This window comes from Cydia splendana, chromosome 17, assembly GCF_910591565.1.
Source record: "Cydia splendana chromosome 17, ilCydSple1.2, whole genome shotgun sequence".
NCBI classification, from domain to species: Eukaryota; Metazoa; Arthropoda; class Insecta; order Lepidoptera; family Tortricidae; genus Cydia; species Cydia splendana.
The window spans coordinates 12,572,651-12,593,745 of NC_085976.1; the positions used below are offsets into that span (position 1 = coordinate 12,572,651).

Genomic DNA, 21,095 nt, shown 5'->3' on the forward strand with positions numbered 1-21,095 from the left:
TATGGTCGTGAATAAAGTTAAATATGATGTCACGCTATTCATTAATATGCTTTTAAAATAGTTTCGTAGTCGCCGACCCCCTCCCCCTACGTCTGTACAAAATGGTATCGGTTAAAATAATAGGTAGGTTACGGCAACGCTCGTAGCTCGTAGCTCGCGCTGGCACTGATGTGTTAAGCTGTAAGCTAGTAGGGGAGAGCGGGGCTGGAAGTTACAATTTTTAAATAACATACAAATTCGAAATAATGTAATAATAATCTTTAAATCTAAAAATGAAGAATTTCATTTATATGACATATCGTTCTAAATTCTAAACGCTTACGCTTTTATTTTTATCTAAACTCAGCGCACAGGTATAGTAGCCTATTGCTAAGTACTTATAGTTAATATAGTTTAGTCAGATGTAAACCTAGACGTTCTAAATCTATAAAATATTTATAGCGACGTAACTTTTATCGCGATTACGTAAAAGTTTATAGTGCGCAGTCAAAATGGTGTACTTATACCAGAGAAATACATCGCAGGCCCTTCGTGCTTTGAACAATACGGTTAACTTGTGGCCTTCCGTCTGGGTGGTTTATGGTTGCATTATGTTTATCTACCCGTCTAGCTGTGGAAGGCCAGATGGCGAAACTGAGACCGTTTCGCTTTTATAGCTATCGATATAGCAGCCGTCTCTTTTGCACAATATGTTTAAAAAACCTACTCGCCACACTATAACGCAACGAATTAAAAGCTAATATCAATTATAAGCGAACATGAGACTTGGTGCGTAGCCAACATGCCAATCGTTTACGCTCCGTAGCATATCATCACAGCGAAGCATCCCAAGTGGCATTAATAAATTTCACACTGTATACCTATGTAGTAAACGTACTTTTACTACTACGTAAACTACACGTACTTACTTACCTACCTACTACGTACTTTACTTAAACGTACTTTTTTTACGTACTTTTATTGTTCTAAGATAGTTTTAGAGGTTAATATCAAATAAAATAAAAAATCTGCTAAGCTATTCTGAATCATCAAAATGAACTGACTAATCTGTAGCTACCTACTTCAGTAGTCATTCATTATTATACTTTGGCTACAGGCCAAAGCCAACGAATCCATAAAAACCATTCAAACAAGTAGGTACTTACTCGTATATAAAAATTACATTGCTTGCTGACCATTTTTCCAGCTGTTTTGGAAAAGTGGGTGTATTTGGTGAAAAAATAATTAAAATTTCAGCGTATTTACCTTTATTCGCACCGACGTACTTTTGTACATTCATATGATATGTGTAATTGTGTATCGTATTCATATAATGTAGGTACGATCAGGACTGCACTTTATTATATATTTTTTTTAGTTCTAACATCCACAATAAACAAATTTACTGATTTGAAATTTCGCCAAACTGCGGAACAGTTTGTTGGCGAAGCCATCATTTTAACACAATGACTGTCAGCGACCCGCTAGGCGAATTCTCTGTTCGTAAGTGCTTTTCGCTACAAGGAGGATAAGGCACGGTTAGGCTTGTTTATTTTAAAATAAGGAATAGGTGTACTACATTTTTGCTTACTGCTGGGGTGAGGCTTACCGAAGCCAGCCAAAAGCTTCGAGTCATAAAATGCCTATTTCCATCAAGGTACCTATAAATAGTGCTTTTCTCAAACAACGTGAATAATTATTTGAAAAATATATTGCTTATATTATTAGCATCTACAGCATATTGTCTTAAGATGCTCGATATCAAACATGATATCGAACCTAAAGAGGTAAAACCTCAATTACTATAAAGATTTTTCAGTGAGCACATGTATAAATATATATCGATATCTTATTTATCGACATAAAATCCCTAGAACGTGCCCCGAGTTAGCACACGTATGATTATTAGTATTACCTGTCGTCCGCGAGAGCAGTGTGGCCGCGGCTACCAGAGAGATGAAAGTGAGCTCGTGTTCGCTGATAGGGACAGCCAGCAAATGGGCAAGATTTTTCATGTCCGACCTGAAACCAACGATGCGAAACAGACTCAATAAGATCATATTAGTTCATACGCTCAGATGGAACCAAGGCTTATTCGATTAATGTTTTGAGAGACCATCAGTACCTTTTATAGATAAGCGTGGCTGCAGACTTTTTATATAAGTGCTTATCGATTATTAACTGGAATGATCGTACTCTTTTTGTTATTGATATTTGTGCATCTTGCTCGCAACTCGCAACCAATATAAGAGCAGGTGAGATACGCATATTATGAACAGGTGTTTAGACTCCGACCACGCTAAGTTTGCACTAACTTTACAATGACAATGTATATAATATCGCATAGGAGCGCCTTACTTGATGTAGCACTAGACATGAAAACTTAGCGTGGTCGTGGTTACACTTAGACCCAATAGCTTTGCCAGCCGATGGATAGTATCCATCCATTGGATACATGAAAAAACCGGGCAAGTGCGAGTCGGACTCGCGCACAAAGGGTTCCGTACCATAATAGAAAAAACGGCAAAAAAAAAACGGTCACCCATCAAAGTACTGACCCCGCCCGACGTTGCTTAACTTCGGTCAAAAATCACGTTTGTTGTATGGGATGGGAGCCCCACTTAAATCTTTATTTTATTCTGTTTTTAGTATTTGTTGTTATAGCGGCAACCAGAAATACATCATCTGTGAAAATTTCAACTGTCTAGCTATCACGGTTCGTGAGATACAGCCTGGTGACAGACGGACGGACGGACGGACGGACGGACAGCGGAGTCTAGGTAATAGGGTCCCGTTTAGGGTCCCACTTTGTCTGATTCTGAATGCCACTATACATAGAATAGAATACAAAGCTGTCCCATTAGGGATAGTGTATAATTATGCTCGTATTTGACCCAGGATTAAGTATAGTTAGTACCGATTTCGGGGTCAGGTTAAAACATTTACGTGCTATTGACGTGTCTCGCTGATCATTAACGTCAATTCCTATCATATTTTATGTAATAGCTAGCGAGTTAGCAGCTAAGTGAAAAAGGTAAATGTCCCGAAAGTTCATTACAGTAAGCACGCGAATCTGAAACCCAAGCAATCCAATAACGTGGCCTGCCCAGTTGTAACTATGTTAAGTGCACCAATTTTAGGCTTTCGTAATTTGCTACGTAACTACGTTAATTGAATGTATTTATGTAGTTAGGTTAAATTAACCTAAAACAGTTTGTAGGTAAGTAGTTTTTTGGGGTCTATGAAATGTTATCTTTTGTTATTTTATCCTTAGCGTACTGTTACAAGACTAAATGCGTAATATAAGAACTTAAAAACATAAAAAAATATAAATAAGTACAGTATATAGTGAGAGCGAGCAGGACTTACCTATAGTAGTTGCATGGTGCATGTCCTTGTGCACACGTATTTCCAGTAAACCAGCGGTCGGCAACCTTTTAGCAGCCAAGAGCCAGGGCCACATAGCAGTTAACGAAGTGGACGCGGGCCGCACTTTGTTAATATTTATGACTTTATCAGACATTGTCATTTGTCAATATTACATACAAAATAGCCAGGGAGGCTCGCGGGCCACTGGTTGCCGACCGCTGCAGTAAACTGATAATTATTTTAAAAGATAAATTCTTAATTGTGCATACCTAATAAAAAAAATCGGGCAAGTGCGAGTCGGACTCGCGCACGAAGGGTTCCGTACCATATAAAAAAAAAAACAAAAAAAAAAGCAAAAAAGAAAACGGTCACCCATCCAAGTACTGACCACTCCCGACGTTGCTTAACTTTGGTCAAAAATCACGTTTGTTGTATGGGAGCCCCATTTAAATTTTTATTTTATTCTGTTTTTAGTATTTGTTGTTATAGCGGCAACAGAAATACATCATCTCTGAAAATTTCAACTGTCTAGCTATCACGGTTCGTGAGATACAGCCTGGTGACAGACAGACGGTCCCGCATTCAATAATGCAAAAACCGGGCAAGTGCGAGTCGGACTCGCCCATCGAGGGTTCCGTACTTTTTAGTATTTGCTGTTATATCGGCAACAGAAATACATCATCTGTGAAAATTGTAACTGTCTAGCTATCACGGTTCATGAGATACAGCCTGGTGACAGACAGACAGACGGACAGACAGACAGACAGTGGAGTCTTAGTAATAGGGTCCAGAATTTACCCTTTGGGTTCGGAACCCTAAAAAGGAATAAAGTATACTTCTCGTGACATTTGCCTTATCCTACAAATATATGCATCAAATAATGCAAAAATGTTTTGGAAAACAACCGCGACCGTTAAAGTTAATAAGTGCGATAAGAGTAAAATAATTTTCGCTTTTACATTAACTTTTTCTAACAAAAGTAAATATAGTTTGTCAAAGGACTGTTTCATTTCAATCATAGACAGAGAGAATCATACTATCTTTGTCTTACACTAGTACTAGCACCCAAAAGGAAAGGATGAGTATAGTTTTCCTGGTTCTTACTGACTGACAAATTGGTTTGACCAAAAAGGTTTTATTAGGTACTTTTTATTTGATACCGGATATGGGCGAACATAAATAATATATGGATCCTTTTCCCATAGGAACTTACTGAACTACGCAATACTACGCTTAGAAACATCACAGTATTGACGATTCCCAAGAGACCCTTAAATAAATAGAAACATACTAGCAGTTCGTTGCGGTTTACTTCCTCACTCATTAATCATTATCCCATTCAAGCATGGCAAACTCCATAATTCCTTAAAGGTGTTTTCAATTAGGAGTTTTTTGAGAGTTAGCTTAAGACGAAAGTGTTCGACAGCGCGAAATCGCCTTTTCATACTTCCTTATTTTTCTCTCTGGATAATAACATACTTGACTAAAAACATTTTGACAAAATTTGATGTATATCAACCACCTAATTATGCCCCTTCGTTTATTTATTTTTCGATTTTTTTATTATTATAAGAGACAGAAGCATTTAAATAATTGTATGGAATTTGTTTCTAATTATAAATAGGTAACAATTAGGATTGTTACCTACATTAAACCAAAAAATCGAAAAAAGTCAAACGATCCCTTCATTATAATCATCATCATCATCATCATCATTGGCCTTCGAGTATATTACAGACTATACAAGCAGTGTCAGGTAGGGAGACAACGTTTTTCGTGGCTGTGAAAGCCGATACGGGAGCGGCAAACACGACCACAGGCCTGGCAGGTGTAATGTGCCCGTGGCGAGCAGGTGTCGGGCTGATGACGCTTGGTTCGCTTACTTGCGAGTGTCTTAAACCAAGCGTACCCGTATTGGACCCGGTAAACTACGTCCAAACCAGCGGTGGTAGGTCCCGCAAGGGGCCGCCTGGTTTGCTACCACCCTCCCGCCGGAGTCAGGCGCCAAGCAGCCTTGCTGAGTTTCGTCTATGTGCCGGAGTAACAGGCCGCGTAGCCAACATGCTAATTGCTTACGCTCCGTAGCGATCGAAACGCAACTGTCACTGTCGCACTAATATGGAAGAGTGATAGAGAGACACAAAGCGTTTCGTTGTCGAAGCGATAGCGATTGTCACCTTGGCTAGGCCGGCAGAGCCTTTGGGGGATGATTGGCTGTCAGTTGTGTTGCATAATGCTGGTTTTTGGATCCTTGAGTGACGTCGGGCCGAGCGGCTCACGCTGGAGGGTAGCGGGATCCGAGGCACGGTCTTGCCGGTGGCCGACCGCAGGAAGTTGGAGGCCCAATTATACGACAGCCACGTGCGAGAGGCTGCCCCGCCACCTAGCGAAAAATCCTGGAATAGCTCCACCGTGCCAGTTGGCGACTGGACGGGAGGACCCGGTGGGTTATTTCAGGGGGGCTCGGGCGTCCCCGCAGTCTCCAAGTGAGCTCCTCATTGTCCCGAATAGCTCAAGTGATCCAATTGGTAAACGCAACACCTCGACAGCTATTTCTTCACCCATCCCACACTCCACAAACATGAGATCGAAAAGAAAAAAGAATAGGATTAAACACCGGCTGCACTTCCTCCCATTGAAAGTGCACCTCACCAACATCAGGGGGTTGCACTCAAATATCGATCCGGTCCACCACCATCTTGAAACCGAAAAACCGCACCTATTCTTTTTGACGGAGACGCAAATCAAAACCCCAGCGGACGCGTCGTACCTCAACTACCCAGGCTACTCACTGGAACATAAGTTCAGAGCACGTGCTGGGGTCTGTGTGTACGTCCGCGACGACATTTGCTGCAAGCGTCTCCGTTGCTTTGAGGCTGCCGGGTTTTCCACTTTGTGGATTATGGTTGACTCGGGCTCAGAGAAAACTCTGTATGCCTGTGTCTACCGATCGCACAGCGGAAACCAGGAGACAACTAGGCTCTTTGACCACCTTACTGAGATGGCAGATAAAGCCCAACAGCGGTACCCTGTTTAGACTATGCAGACATTTGTTATTTAGACATTACTGAAGAGCAATTGAACAAACTCGAGCGACTTCAAAATGTTTGCATTAGGTTTATTTTTGGGTTGCGTAAATTCGATCACATTTCAAGCTACCGTTCGCAGCTTAAGTGGTTGCCTATCCGTTTCCGTCGCAACATACATATTCTTTCCCTCCTGTATGTCACGCTGTTTCATCCCAATACTCCTTTTTATCTCAAAACTCAATTTAAATTTCTTTCCTCCATTCGATGCTCTCAAAATCTGCTACTGGTTCCCCCTCCTTCTTCTTCAAAATTTTACATTAACTCTTTCAGTTTTCGCGCTGTCCGGCTGTGAAATGCTCTGCCTATTGATATCAAACGTGCTAAATCACTCTTTATTTTTAAAAGCCTATTAAAAAATCATTATTTGTCTCTTTCATAAATTTTTCAAAATTTTTCTTGTAACTCCTTGTTGTTTTATAGCCTCCTTTGTCATGTATATATTTATTTGTTATTTATATAATGTTTATATAGTAATAAATGTAGTATATTTTTATTTCTTATATTTGTAGTATATGTATTTTATTTTTATTATTTGTTTTATTTTCGCACCACCCGTTAACCTGAATTTGTTTCGCCTTCTCACTATCTGAAGGTTGTCTGGAAGAGATCGCTGTTTAGCGATAAGTCCGCCTGTTGTTACCTACATATTTGTACCTGTTCATACTTTTGTACCATTTCTTTTGTAGTGTGCAATAAAGCATTTTATTATTATTTTTTTATTTATTTTTCGTCTTAAGTTAGGTATTTTTATAATATGAATATAAAAGTAAAATATAAAAACACTTACAAAACAATAAAAAATACATATAAACACATTATAAAAAAACCTAACCTAGGGTGCCGCCGGCAGCGGGGCAGGGCCCAAGCTGCCGGTGGTCAGGGCCGCAGAGTGAGGAACCGACGTACTATACGCGCCGTGTCCAAAATTACCGCCTTCTGCATCTGACCCTTGATCTAACCACCCAGCGAGAGTCTCTCTAGGTGTTGGTCGAGACTCTTCGCTTATTATTATTATTTATTTGTATGTCTGTTCCATATCTCGGGACCATGGGGTCCCGGACCTTTGGGAGGCGTACGTGGGGCCGAAGCCAACAGCGCAGAGGCCCTTTAAGACATTTAATCTAAAAGCAAGGGATACACGTGGCGGATACCATACCCGAACGCACAATGTGATACATCCGGAGATGGTCCCCGCCAGGTGCAAAGACTATTGCAGTGCAGCACTTTTGTGCTGCGATGGAAACTAAGGTCATAGGCTATTTGATTTGAATGTTGGATGTACTGGATATAGGGCTATGGGAGGAGACTAGCGGACACCTGCCGTGACAATCAGTCTCAAAATTGTATAAGACAGGTGGTGACTCGCCAACTCATTGAGTGGGCCCCGCAATGGCCGCACGCACAGTGCGACAACAGGGCAACACTTTGGAGTGGCTGTGAGGTTGTCGAGAGGTGAGTCTGCGGTAGCCAGATCCCGGTAATCCGTTCAGCAGGCCGCCGGCGTTATGACATTTTACACTTCCAACCTGGAGCATAGGTCCCGCTCTTACGACTCCACTCTGGCCGGCCAATCAAGGCAAGCACAGAGGCGAGGGCCAGATGAAAGTGCCCTCTGGAATAGGGGTCCGCGGTGTCGCCACTCACCGTCAGCTCGCCACAAGCTGCCCCCGCGGGGTTATTATTATTATTCTCTTTATTTATTTTTCGTCTTACGTTAGGGTTTTTATAATATGAATATAAAAGTAAAATATAAAAACACTTACAAAACGATAAAAAATACATATAAACACATTATAAAAAACACATCATTATTATTATTATTATTACCCTGCGGCTCAACTCGTATTCCTTGGGGACTTTAACGCCCACCACGAGGAGTGGCTGTTCCCGTACAAGAATACTTGCCACGCTGGGAGGAAAGCGCGCAAATTTGCTGTATCCCTAAACCTTACCCAGCTGGTAAATGTTGCGACGTGGATACCGGATGTTACTGACCATACACCCAATTGCCTTGACCTTCTGCTGACAACTGATCCAGACAGGTACTCGGTTTCGGTCTCAGCTCCGCTAGGATCGTCCGATCACTGTCTGGTGAAATCCGTGTCAATCCACTCTCCTCCTGATCTCTGCCCTAGGGGCACGAGAAGAGTATGGCGATACGAGTCAGCGGACTGGGATGAGATGCGGCATTTCTTTACGTCTTTCCCCTGGCAGCAGGTCTGTTTTTCTTCGGATGACCCCTCGTGTTCTGCTGAGGCTGTTGCAGATGTGATTCGGCAGGGAATGGAATATTTCATTCCGTTCTCCGACCTATCGCTCGATCACAAGACCCGAGCACGGTACAATTCAGACTGTGCTCGAACCGAGGCCCTTAAGCAGTCTGCATACCAGGCTTGGGTACTAGCCCGCGATAGCAAAGCTGGAGCACATAGGGTTCGCGCGAGGAAAAAAGCCTTTAACTCAGCTGCCAAGTCCTGCAAACGGGTGCTTCGAAAGGCTCGATTCGACCACGTCAGTCGAATAGGGGCCAAACTCGCCTCCTATCCTCCTGGTAGCAAGCGGTTCTGGTCCCTGTCGAAAGCGGTCGAATCCAACTTCTGCCGACCCACATTGCCACCTCTGCAGAAACCTGATGGGACACTGGCCCACTCCGCGACAGAGAAAGCTAACTTGTTTGCTTCTCTGTTTGCGAGCAATTCACGCCTAGACGCAGGCTCAAAACTTCCACCTACGCTACCTCAATGCAGTTCCTCTATGCAGAGAATTGCTATACATCAAAAAGAGGTACGCCGAGCTCTGCAGAATCTTAACGTGAATAAGGCCAATGGACCAGACGGTATACCTGCACGTGTACTAAAGCAGTGTGCGCCTGAGTTGTCTCCTGTACTGACACGCCTGTACCGCCTCTCTCTCCAAACTAGAACGGTGCCGAAATCCTGAAAGCTTGCAAACGTGCAGCCAGTACCCAAGAAGGGTAGTCGTGCTGATCCCTGCAATTACCGACCAATCGCCATTACCTCCATGCTCTGTAAAGTCATGGAAAGGGTACTTAACGACAAGCTGCTGACATACCTCGAAGCAAAAGATCTGCTCAGTGACCGTCAATATGGCTTTCGCCGAGGTCGGTCTAGTGGGGATCTTTTAGCGTATGTCACCCACTGCTGCGGCGAGGCCATCGAGAGGAACGGTGAAGCGCTTGCTGTTTCACTGGACATCTCGAAGGCCTTTGACAGGGTTTGGCACGCAAGTCTCCTTAGCAAGCTTCCTGCATACGGCATCTCTGCTGACTTTTGTAGCTGGCTATCTGATTTCTTGAGTGAACGGTCGATCAGAGTAGTTATTGATGGCTGCTCTTCGGACCTCATGGCCATTGACGCCGGGGTTCCTCAGGGGTCTGTTCTCTCCGCAACCCTTTTCCTGCTCCACATTAACGACATGCTGCAACCCAGCATTGTAGGTTATGCAGATGACAGTACGGTTGTTGAGAGATATTTGGCTAGTGCAAGGGACAGCAGGGAGGATATACGTTCACAGAGAGAGGCCATGGTTGAGCGGATGAACTTGACCCTTAGTCTCGTTTTCCAGTGGGGTGATGACAATCTGGTCACGTTCAATGCGTCCAAAACGCAGGCGTGTCTATTTTCCGCAAAACGGAGTCCATTTGACCTGACTCCTTCTTTCCGAGGTGCATCTGTACCTATTACCGACAGCCTGGAACTCCTCGGCATGGAGCTGAGTTCAGTCCTCAGCTTCGGCAGCTTCATTGAGTCTAAAGCACAAACTGCGGCCAGAAAGCTGGGCGTCCTAAATAAGGTGAAGCGATACTTCACACCTGGACAGCTTCTAACACTTTACAAAGCTCAAGTCCGGTCGTGTATGGAGTATTGCAGCCACCTGTGGGATGGCTCAGCTAAATACCAACTCGCCGCTTTGGACTCAGTGGAACGCAGAGCCAGGAGGATGATTGGCGACAAGAAGCTAACGGCTAAGCTTCAGTCTTTGGCCCATCGGCGGAAAGTCGCCAGCCTGTCGGTATTCTACAGGTTGCACTTCGGGGAGTGTGCCCAAGAGCTACACGAGCTTATTCCACCGTCCCCATTCTACCATCGGACTTTTAGACGCACGGCCGGTTTCCATCCTTACTTGGTAGATATTCCACCAATTCGCACGAAGCACTTTGCTTCTATTTTCCTTATGCGCACTGCCAAGGAATGGATTTCCTTGCCGGCGTCTATATTTCCGTGTTCTTATAACCCGGCAACCTTCAAATCAAGAGTGAACAGGCACCTTCTGGGCGAGCTCGCTCCATCGTAGGCCACGTCTACGCCTCGGCTAGTCTGTGGCCATGAGTAAGCCCATTCATAATAATAAATAAAAAAAAGCGTCGCCGTGGATTTTAAGCCCGTCAAATACCAGTTTGCGCCACTTGACTCTGTCCTCGGCAAGTTTCTCCCATTTGTGAACCGGGATGTTGAAGGCGTGCATGTCTCGCTTGGCGCAATCTTTATGTCGTAACATTGGCCGACCGATGCTTCTCTTGGCATCAGCTATGGCACCAAGCAAAACACGCCGCGGTAAACGAGAAGGTTGCATACGATGCACATGCCCCATCCAACGTAAGCGTCGCTGCTTTAGAAAGAGGCTGGGCAGCTGAGCAATCTCAAGCACCCTTTCGTTTGTGACCCTATCCTTCCAGTGTATGCCCAAAATGTTCCGGATGCAGCGCATGTGGAAAGCGTTAAGACGACGTTCGTGCTTGGCATATGAGGTCCAGGTCTCAGCCCCGTACAAGAGTATGCTCAGGATGCACGTTTGATAAACAACCATCTTGGTTTTCCTGGTAAGATGTTTATTTTGCCATACTCTTGTACTCAACTTCCCAAACATCGTCGCCGCTTTTCCGATGCGAACGTCAATTTCTGCATCCGGTGAGAGATTGTTAGTCGCCGTCGACCCGAGGTAGCAAAACTTGTCGACGGACTCGAGCGGGGCGCCATCCAACAGGATTTTCGGTGTTTCCGCACACCCTTGAGCCAGTACAACAGTTTTTCGGGGATTTATGGACATAGAGAATAGAGCACATGCAGGTACGCGAAAACTTGTCCATAATGGTCTGAAGCTCAAGCTGCGATGTGGCGATGAAGGCTGCGTCGTCGGCAAATAGCAAACTGCACTTCATTATAATATACATATTGTAAGGTTATTAATACATCAATTTTTATAAAATATTGTCCTTAATGTCAATATCCAAAAAGGAAAATGGGGACTTTTATATGGAGAAGCGGTCGTCCCCTTTCCTCTTAAAAACAAAAAAAAATCTGTATTGTCATGAATGAGAATCCACAGGAGACTCGCCCTTTGTCTGACCTTGGCCTGGATAGGAGGCCTACGAGCACCATCCCCCACACTGTTAACTGTACTGTACTGGACCTTATGCCTATTGTAATAAGGTCCACCGAAGTACGTTAGGGGTGTTGCTGTTTGTACAGATTATATCGGGGGTCGTGTTCCGTGGGGGTGTAATTAGTTCAGGGAGACTTGTTTAACAACTAGTAATGTTGTGTTACTTACGTTTCAGATGTGATCACGTTATTTCATCACCTTTATGTAATAATGATAATAATCAGTAAGTTGAGTAAAATGCTTCAAATGCAAATTTTTTGCATACCTATTAAGACAGCCTCTATGTCCCGTCGTCGTTTTACTTTTTTAGATTTTTTATTATTATGAGATTAAGGAGCGAAAAACGAATTCCATACTCATTTTTTTTAAATAGAAAATGTATATGTGAAAATGGGGTCTTTTTCCCTTTTTAAATTAGTCCTCGCAATTTTGAGTAGATATATAACCTCAAAAGTTGACGGTTTTTCGAAAATAAATCAATGGTGTTAACCGAAAATGCCCGACTACTTAAAAACACAAATTAAAATTATTTAATAAAATAATATAGTTTATATGTATTTGCAATTTCTATTGAACTCCACTTAATACCATTTGGGTCACATAACATTCATTCCTTCGCATTATATTTCCTTACCAAGCTAGGCGTATTTCCTTACTTTTTCTAAAAATAAAATTTTATGTAGTTACCGTATATAGTGCTTAGGGTATTGTCTAGAACGCGCGCGGTTCGATGGCCGCGACGCCCGCAGGCCGCGCGCGCTGCTGGCTACCGGCGCGCGTGCACCACATCTGCCTCCGTTGCCGCCTCTGCAACAACCATGCCATCTATTTAATACCCGTAACATACTTTATAGACTAACATAAGTACATACATACCATAAAAGTGACTCAAAAATACGTTGACGGGTCAAACAGATCACTGTGTTATGTCTTTCCTGTAGACATACACGAGAGTTAAGGGCTATAAAGGTTAATTTTCATATTTAACCCTTATCCACGTGAAAAGGTCCTCCTTTTATTTAAAGAACTATGATAAAATCATTACTTACATGCCCACAAGCTGTTAACTATTGCCCACAGGAGAGAAAACTAGTGTGTTATCGCGAACAGTACATTTTTCTCTCCTGTGGGCAATAGTTAACAGCTTGTGGGCATGTAAGCAATGATTTTATCATAGTTCTCTAAATAAAAGGAGGACCTTTTCACGTGGATAAGGGTTAAATATGAAAATTAACCTTTATAGGCCTTAACTCTTGTGTATGTCTACAGGAAAGACATAACACAGTGATCTGTTTGACCCTGACAAAGATTTTACTGCGCCATTTTGTTGATAAATTTAACAAGGAACCGTTTGAGTTTGAGTTTGTCTGGTGGTCTACGCGGTCCCAGTACATGTCATCTTGAAACTCAAAATCATTGTCAATAGAGGTGACAGCAAGGTGTCATCTATTGGGCATTAGCATGTCGAGCACTAGTAGGTACGTTTACCTTATCAAAGCTAAAAGAGAATATGTTGAAGATAAAATTTAATACGTTTTCTTTTAGTTAAAACTAGTAGTTCGCCCCGAACTGAGAACTCGCGGTTTGTCAAAATTATATATGTATAGCGATTGACTTTGTTGCACCTACTTACTCAGTATAGTTCGACATAAAATAGTAGAAAATAATTTTCAAGAAAAAAACCGACTTCTATGGGGGCCGGTGAAAGAATATTGTACGGTCAGCCAAGAAAGTGGTCTACCACTTTTCGACTCTATCAGTCAGATGATAGAGTCGAAAAGTGGTAGACAACTTTCTTGGCTGACTGTACATAGAGTCGGTCCATAAAAAGTCTGCAGTGGATTTGATAGCCCACGCAGTGCAACTGTCATTTATACGTCATAATTTCATAGAAGTTTGACGTTTAAAATAACACTTGCACTGCGTGGGCTATCAAATCTGCTGCAGACTATTCTTGGTCTGACTCTAGATGTGCACTATGTAGAAAAGGAGGTAAAATCACCCACTTTTCTAGTAGGTAGGTAGGTTTCTGTAAGGGTCGCAGTTTTAGCCTCACGAACCCACTTCTCTGATAGCAGTTCGGTTCTGTGAGGATTGCAGTTCGAACCTAACCAAAACCACTTTTTTTCGGTTCTGTGAGGATCGCAGTTCAAACCTAACCTAACCCACTTAACGGTGCGGTGCGGTGTACGGGGGTTTGAGCGGGAGGGGCTAGTAAGTTTGGCATCATTATACTTTATACCTACATTTTATGGTAGGTAATCATAGTGGTTTATTTAGCTTAGGTATCAGTGGTTTTCCGGGTCAAGGTCCGAATCCGGGTCCGAGTCCGGGTCCAGTTCCGGGTCCAGGACCAGGTCCAGGTCGAGGTCTAGGTCTTGGTCCAAGTCCAAGTCCAAGTCCGGGTCCAGGTCCGGGTTCAGGTCCAGATAAGAGCCCGGATCCGGGTCAGGTCTGGCGTCTGGCTCCAGGGCCAGCTCCGTCAAAATCGAAATCGCCAAACGTGTAGTCATTGAAGAGTTCTGTTCTGATCATCATTAGCAGTTCCGCGTCATGAAATGCGACAGTTTTTAATGTAAATTCTTGATTTTCTGATGAACATACACAAATATCTATACGCATGCCTTTAAGATTTGAGGAGTTCCCTCGATTCCTCATGGATACCATCATCAGACCTCGAACTTGACAAAAATGTGGCTTAAAAACTTAACATGCTTAACAAACATAACGAAGAGGACAAATCGCCAAACGTGAACTATGCGTCGTTGAAGAGTTCCGTTCTGATCATCATCAGCAGTTCCACTATATCAAATGCGACAGTTTTTAATGAAAATGCTTGATTTTCTGATGAAACTACAAAAATCTCTATACGCATGCCTTTAAGATTGAGGAGTTCCCTCGATTCCTCGTGGATCCCATCATCAGAACTCGAATTTGACAAAAATGTGGCTTAAAAACTTAACTTGCTTAGCAAACATAACGAAGAGGACAAATCGCCAAACGTAAACTATGCTTCGTTGAAGAGTTCCGTTCTGATCATCATCAGCAGTTCCACTTCATCAAATGTCACTTTTTTGAATGTATATGCTTGATTTGTTGATAAAACACATAAATCACTATATGTATGCCTTTAAGATTTGAGGAGTTCCCTCGATTCCTCATGGATCCCATCATCAGAACTGGGTTTTGACAAAAACAGGACCAATCTATATGCACATACATACAATCAAAACAATAATTTTCAAAATCGGTCCAGTAATGACGGAGATATGGAGTAAGTAACATAAAAAAATCACAATCGAATCTCCTCCTTTTGAGATTTGGAAGTCGGTTAATACATGAGGGCGCCACTTTCTACGTAGCTGTCACATTTTTGACGTAAAATTCTTACACATGGCAACAATTTATAGTCTGTCAAGCCATTTCCGTCAGTAGAAAAAAGCGGCTAAAAAATGTAGGCGCGAAGGGTGATCGTCCCATAGAAAATTTGAATATCGCGCCTTTTTCTACTGACAAACTTGTTTGACCGACTATAGTATGGAAATTTTAGAGTTCCATTTTATTTAATTTCTACTATTTAATGTCCCACTATCGGCGGCAATGGATTAAAAATCGCGTGGATATATTATAAGGTCTGTGGAGCCCTTAACTGATACTATATCTGTGGTAATCCGGAATATTTCCTGTCAAATGTCAAATACCTATATTATGTTTATTGTTATCTTGCTAATTATTTCAAAATGGTAAAAAACGACATTATAAAAGTGCAAGCCGAGCACTTTCATTTGATACCAAACTCGACCATATTTTCAAAAAGATGACCAGAATAGCAAGACCCCTCACAAATAGCTTTTTAGCCTTCTAAGCTCTTCTAGCTCAATAACCCCTTGATAGAGTCTGCTCATAATTTAATGACTAAAATATAATGCCCTCAACTACACGTTTACCCAATTTCATTTAAATTAGAACAAATTTACTTAAGTTCTTGAGTATCAAACCATGGTATAATAATATACTCCGCCTGGTACTCTATTCCGAGATTCGCGTATGACCTAACTGACACGGGCCTACGTCATCATGCTGTTTACAGGTTCTCAAACTTTAAAATGTGGGAGAATTTTAACCAACGGTGAAAATTATTTTAACGGCATTAATTTTAAGTTATACATGTAGAAACATAGTAAAATAAAACAAATCTAATGTATTAAATTAAACTTTATTTATCTATACAAGACAAACGTTTGAAAAACTAATTCACAGTTACACATTAATTACCAAGCTTACGACGTGAAAAGTTTGGAAAACACTGCGACTGCTGACACTGAGCGAGAAGGAAATAACAATTAACACGCGTTTGACAAGGATGACGGTCAGGGCATGAAGTTATCTAGATCCGAATTGTCAAATGTGACAGCGCTATCCTGTGTTGCCAGTAATGTAAACAGAATTACCCGAACGTCTGAAATTTCTTTCGTGAATCGGAAGATATTGCTAACGAATAATTAAAAATGACGTGTTATTGTAAAATTTAAGATAAAATACATATAAATGAAAATTATAATATTATAAAGAAATATTTTAACCATAGGTACAATGTACCCATGTAAGTTATGTTGAAATAAAGTGGCAATGTTATTGTGACGTAGGCCCGTGTCACTCTGGGAATAGAAGACCATGTTTTATTAGACCATGTATCAAACTATCCTCTGATAGTTCAGCTTAAAAACATCGAAATGCCGGGACGTGCCCCTAGCCAGGCGCGTGTCCCAAGTGGAATGTAAGAACTTCGTTCGCTTCGCTCGCTCGTTCGCTGATTGTAGTTATAATTTTTAATGAGTTATTGTTCTAATTTCTCTTACTCTAATCCCTAATTTATTTTTGTCAAAGCAAAAATAATAGATAGTATAGAGGGGTCCTGTCATTGTCAATTTTGTAGTCACAGTACATTTACTGCCATCTATCGACACACGATTAAAACTTAAAATAAAATTGAAAATGTATAAAATAATCAAAATATGTTTACGGATAAATGATTCTTAATTTTTATTGTTCCATACTGACCCATGTTCTTTCACTGATATGTGTTAAAATTGTTAAATACCTAACGGTGTCGTTAACGCCATCTAGCCGAGAATAGGCCAAAGGTAATGGCGCCATCTATTCGAGAATGACTTTTCCTTGGCCGTCCGAGGCACGTTTTTTTCTTAGACTTTATTTATCTTATACGGAGTTATATATATCTCTGGTCAAAGTATTGTTGCCATTTTTGGGGCATATTTTCATATTGATTATAACTTATAACTATGTAAAGTTATAAAGTGCCCAAGGGCATAGGGGTAGGTAGGTACACAATAGTACACATGCTTAAGACTCGAATGTACAGTCAACTGCAGACATAGTTCACCCCCCCTGCAAACAAATTTCTATGCAGGGGGTGTCAGTTATCTCTGCTGACTTATTAGAGTTCTTTATCTGAAGTGTTACCATCCATTTGTTGTCCTTAAAGTGTCATTGACCGAGGGCGGGTCGTCCTCCATAGAGTAGATACACAAATGTAATGAAGGAAATGTGGATCATTTTTTAACTTTCCTTTAGAAGTTTTATCACACATGACCTGACCCATTCGGGTGCGTGCCCTTCTTTGAACTACCTATTTACATATACAATAAAATTATACATGGAACGTAAAATGTAATTATATTATAAAATAGCGACATTAACTTGACATTACGAAGCGTTTAACCGCATTTTAGTACGCCTTTTACCGCATAAAGTATTCAAAAGGCAAGGTGCCGTAACTGTGTGTGGAAGTCACTTCATATTCATATTTAAAGTCTGCCGTCATCCTTATCATGAATGTAAAACAGTATTGAAGTATAATTAGGTATTTAGGTATATGAATTGGAATCCAAAACGTAAAATATTCAATAAAATAAATATTTCTTGAATGACAAACTTGAATATACATAAGTACAAACAGCAACAAGCCTAACTGTACATCGGTGGACCTTATTACATTAAAGGCATAAGTTCCACCGATGTAATTACACTCTACAGTTAACAGTGTGGGTGATAGTACAGCGTTGTCTAGCAGATGAAAGTAGGTAACTAAACGCAAGTTGGCTTAAACAGAAGTTTACAAGTTCCAGTTATACATCTCCCCTGTCTAGTTATTTGAATGCACTGAGAGCTCATTATCTGGGTAGTGTCAGCCCATTCACGGGCCGGCGGCGGCAAGTCTGTCGCTCGCTTCCCGCTGCTTTGTGTTGCTATTGCTCGCAGAAGCATACACTAGTCGAATTCTCGAGTGAACCAGCATAAAATGGACTCAAGAACTGTAACTATGTGTAACCGCAGAGCGCATTTATACTTGATCGCCGCGAGCGTATGAATCGCTCGTGTTCGGTTAGGGATTAGAATGATACCTTTGGTTGGACTGAAACGACAATGACGGCGCGGAGCTATCTGCGCCCGACGTTTCAATGGCTGAGTAGCTGAAAGTGAGATTTAATATCAAAAAATGGACTTTTGCTACAATGCTGCTGCTTTGTAACCGCGGGTTCGGGAATTAATCTGCACAATTTTAATATTATTACGGCAAAGCTAATCATTTACAAACAAAACATTGGTAGGTATAGTATAGCTTAGGGCCGATACAGACGGACTGCAACCAGACTACACGCCAACTGCAACGTCGGCGTACAGTTCCCTTACAAGTTGCAGTCAGTCTGCACCGGCCCTTAAGTGCTACTTAATATTACGAATAATGCAGTTAATATGAAAATTTGATGCCTGTGCATCAGTAGGGTCTCATGCGCGGCTGTACAGGTACTAATTTTTTTTTAAGACATAGTCGATTGTTAAAGCTAACATTCATAAAAGGTTTACGGCACGTATGTACATATGTAATATATGTAGATACTTATACGCCGTACGTTATAACATGAATTGAAATGGAATGTTATTCCAGTACAGTTGGAATTCAGAGACAACGCAATAAACATCGGTTGGGACGTTCTGTATATAATTCAGCGTAAGTGGTAGAATCGTACTCGTGGGGTGAACAAACCCGCTGGATCGATACTGACCGAGCTCGCGGGAAATCCACCCGATGAAAATTCTGAGACTTATGACGAATAAAATTGAAAACTTAGCTCCTTAAGCGGTGGTGGCCGAGTGGATATGACGTCCGACTTTGAATCCAGAGGTCGCGCGTTCAAATCCTGGCTCGTACCAAGTTTTTCGGAACTTATGTACGAAATATCGTTCGATATTTACCACTAGCTTTTCGGTGAAGGAAAACATCGTGAGGAAACCTGCATACATCTGCGAAGAAATTCAAAGGTGTATGTGAAGTCCCCAATCCGCATTGGGCTAGCATGGGGGCTCAAGCCCTCTCGCGCATGAGAGGAGGCCTGTGCCCAGCAGTGGGACGTATATAGTAGTAGTAGTAAAACACTTTATTGTACAAAAATCAAAACAAAACAGGAAAAATAACATTCGTCGTTAGTACAAACGCGAACTTATCCCTTTAAGGGATCTCTTCCAGTTAACCTTTGAGCAATAGGGGGAGAATTGGAGACGGTAGACATCCGTACTGTACCAACGGCGTAAATAAAAGAAAAAGAAAAGAAAAGAAGAAAGGAAAGTAGCCTATTGGTTATTGATTGGCGAAGAATCTGTACTTTAAGATTTAACTTTACTAATTAATAATTGTAATTTTTAAAACTTAAAAATTTAATAAGTAGGTACTTTGTCTTTTAAAATTTTCTAAGGCTTTTGTTGAACATATTTAGCCTCTATTTACCTGATTGTGTTGATCAAAGCAACTGTCGATATCAGCTCGCGGCCTAATTATGTGTGCCTTGCGGCTCCATTGCGGGCATTCCTCTCCTTCGAGTTCCAATGCGATGCCACTAATTAGAACATGCTGAAGGTAACAAGTATTTACGGGCCAATTCGAACGTATACTGACATCAAAATAGCATCTAAGTAAAAAAGAAATAACTAAAGAGCAAACATACACAAAATTCGTTACCAAGCTAAAAACCTACCTATAGACCACAGTTTTTACTCTCTGCAAGAGTTTTTCAATGCAAATAAGTATTATTCTAAGATAATAAAATAATATTTTTCTTATATTTAATATGCGTACAAATAAATGTTTATAAATTAGTGTACCTTTCTTATGTGTATATTTTATATGCACGTGTAATTGCAATACCCTTGTAGGATAACATGTTGTAACTATTGTACATATAGAGTAAGACCTGTACACCAACATGTGAGCAATAATGATGAATGAATTTTGTGTATGTTTGCTCTGCGATTTGGAAATCAGCTTTTATAACTCCAGTTTTTAAAAAGGTTCAAAAACGGATGTGTCTAATTACTGGCCGATTTCTAAATTGTGTATTTTGCCCAAGGTTTTAGAAATAATAGTCCACATGCAGATTTCGTCAGCATTAAAAAATTCTATCGATGATACTCAACATGGTTTCATTCAACGTAGGTCCGCAGTGTCTAACCTGGCTTTACTCAATGACTTTATCTCTGAGTCGATGGACAATGGTCATCAGGTGGATGTTATCTATACAGATTATAGTAAAGCTTTCGATCGTATTGATCACGATATCTTAATATCTAAGCTTTATTTGATTGGTATTAGAGGGGATCTTTTAAGATGGTTTAAATCGTACATAAAAAATCGGTGTCAGTCAGTGGTGATTAATAATTACATGTTGAGCTGGGGTATCTATACCAAGTGGAGTCCCCCAAGGGTCTATATTGGGCCCACTTCTATTTAACATTTTTGTGAATGACATAAGTACCTGCTTCCAGTTCTCTAAGTTACTCAGCTTTGCTGACGACATGAAAATTTTTGCTAAAATTACCTCACCGGCTGATGCATATGCACTACAATCTGATCTAAGAAGACTCGATACCTATTGTATCACAAAGAAATTAGATATAAACCCCTCTAAATGTTCTATAGTAACCTTCTCTCGTAAATCAAATAATATATATACCCCATATTCACTTAAAAATAACATTCTTCAGCGAGTAGCAATCATGAGAGATTTAGGTATTATTCATGACTCCAAACTTATTTTTAGTGAGCACATTCATAGTATAGTAGGTAAAGGATGACTCACGTTAGACCGGGCCGTGTCCGGGCCGGAGCTACCGGAGCATACTTTTCTATGACATGACAGGCGATCACGTGATGCTTTCCATAGAAAACGATGCGCCGGA

The 21,095-nt window shown here is 41.2% G+C and overlaps 1 protein-coding gene across 1 annotated transcript in view; it reads right to left on the reverse strand.

Annotated features, from left to right (window-relative positions):
* Positions 1-21,095, reverse strand: part of LOC134798821 (sodium channel protein para-like) — a 92,656-nt gene that overhangs the window by 44,723 nt on the left and 26,838 nt on the right. Inside the window, 2 exon segments of the mRNA XM_063771205.1 lie at positions 1,895-2,001; positions 12,528-12,647. The gene's annotated coding sequence lies outside the window, so the exon portion shown is untranslated.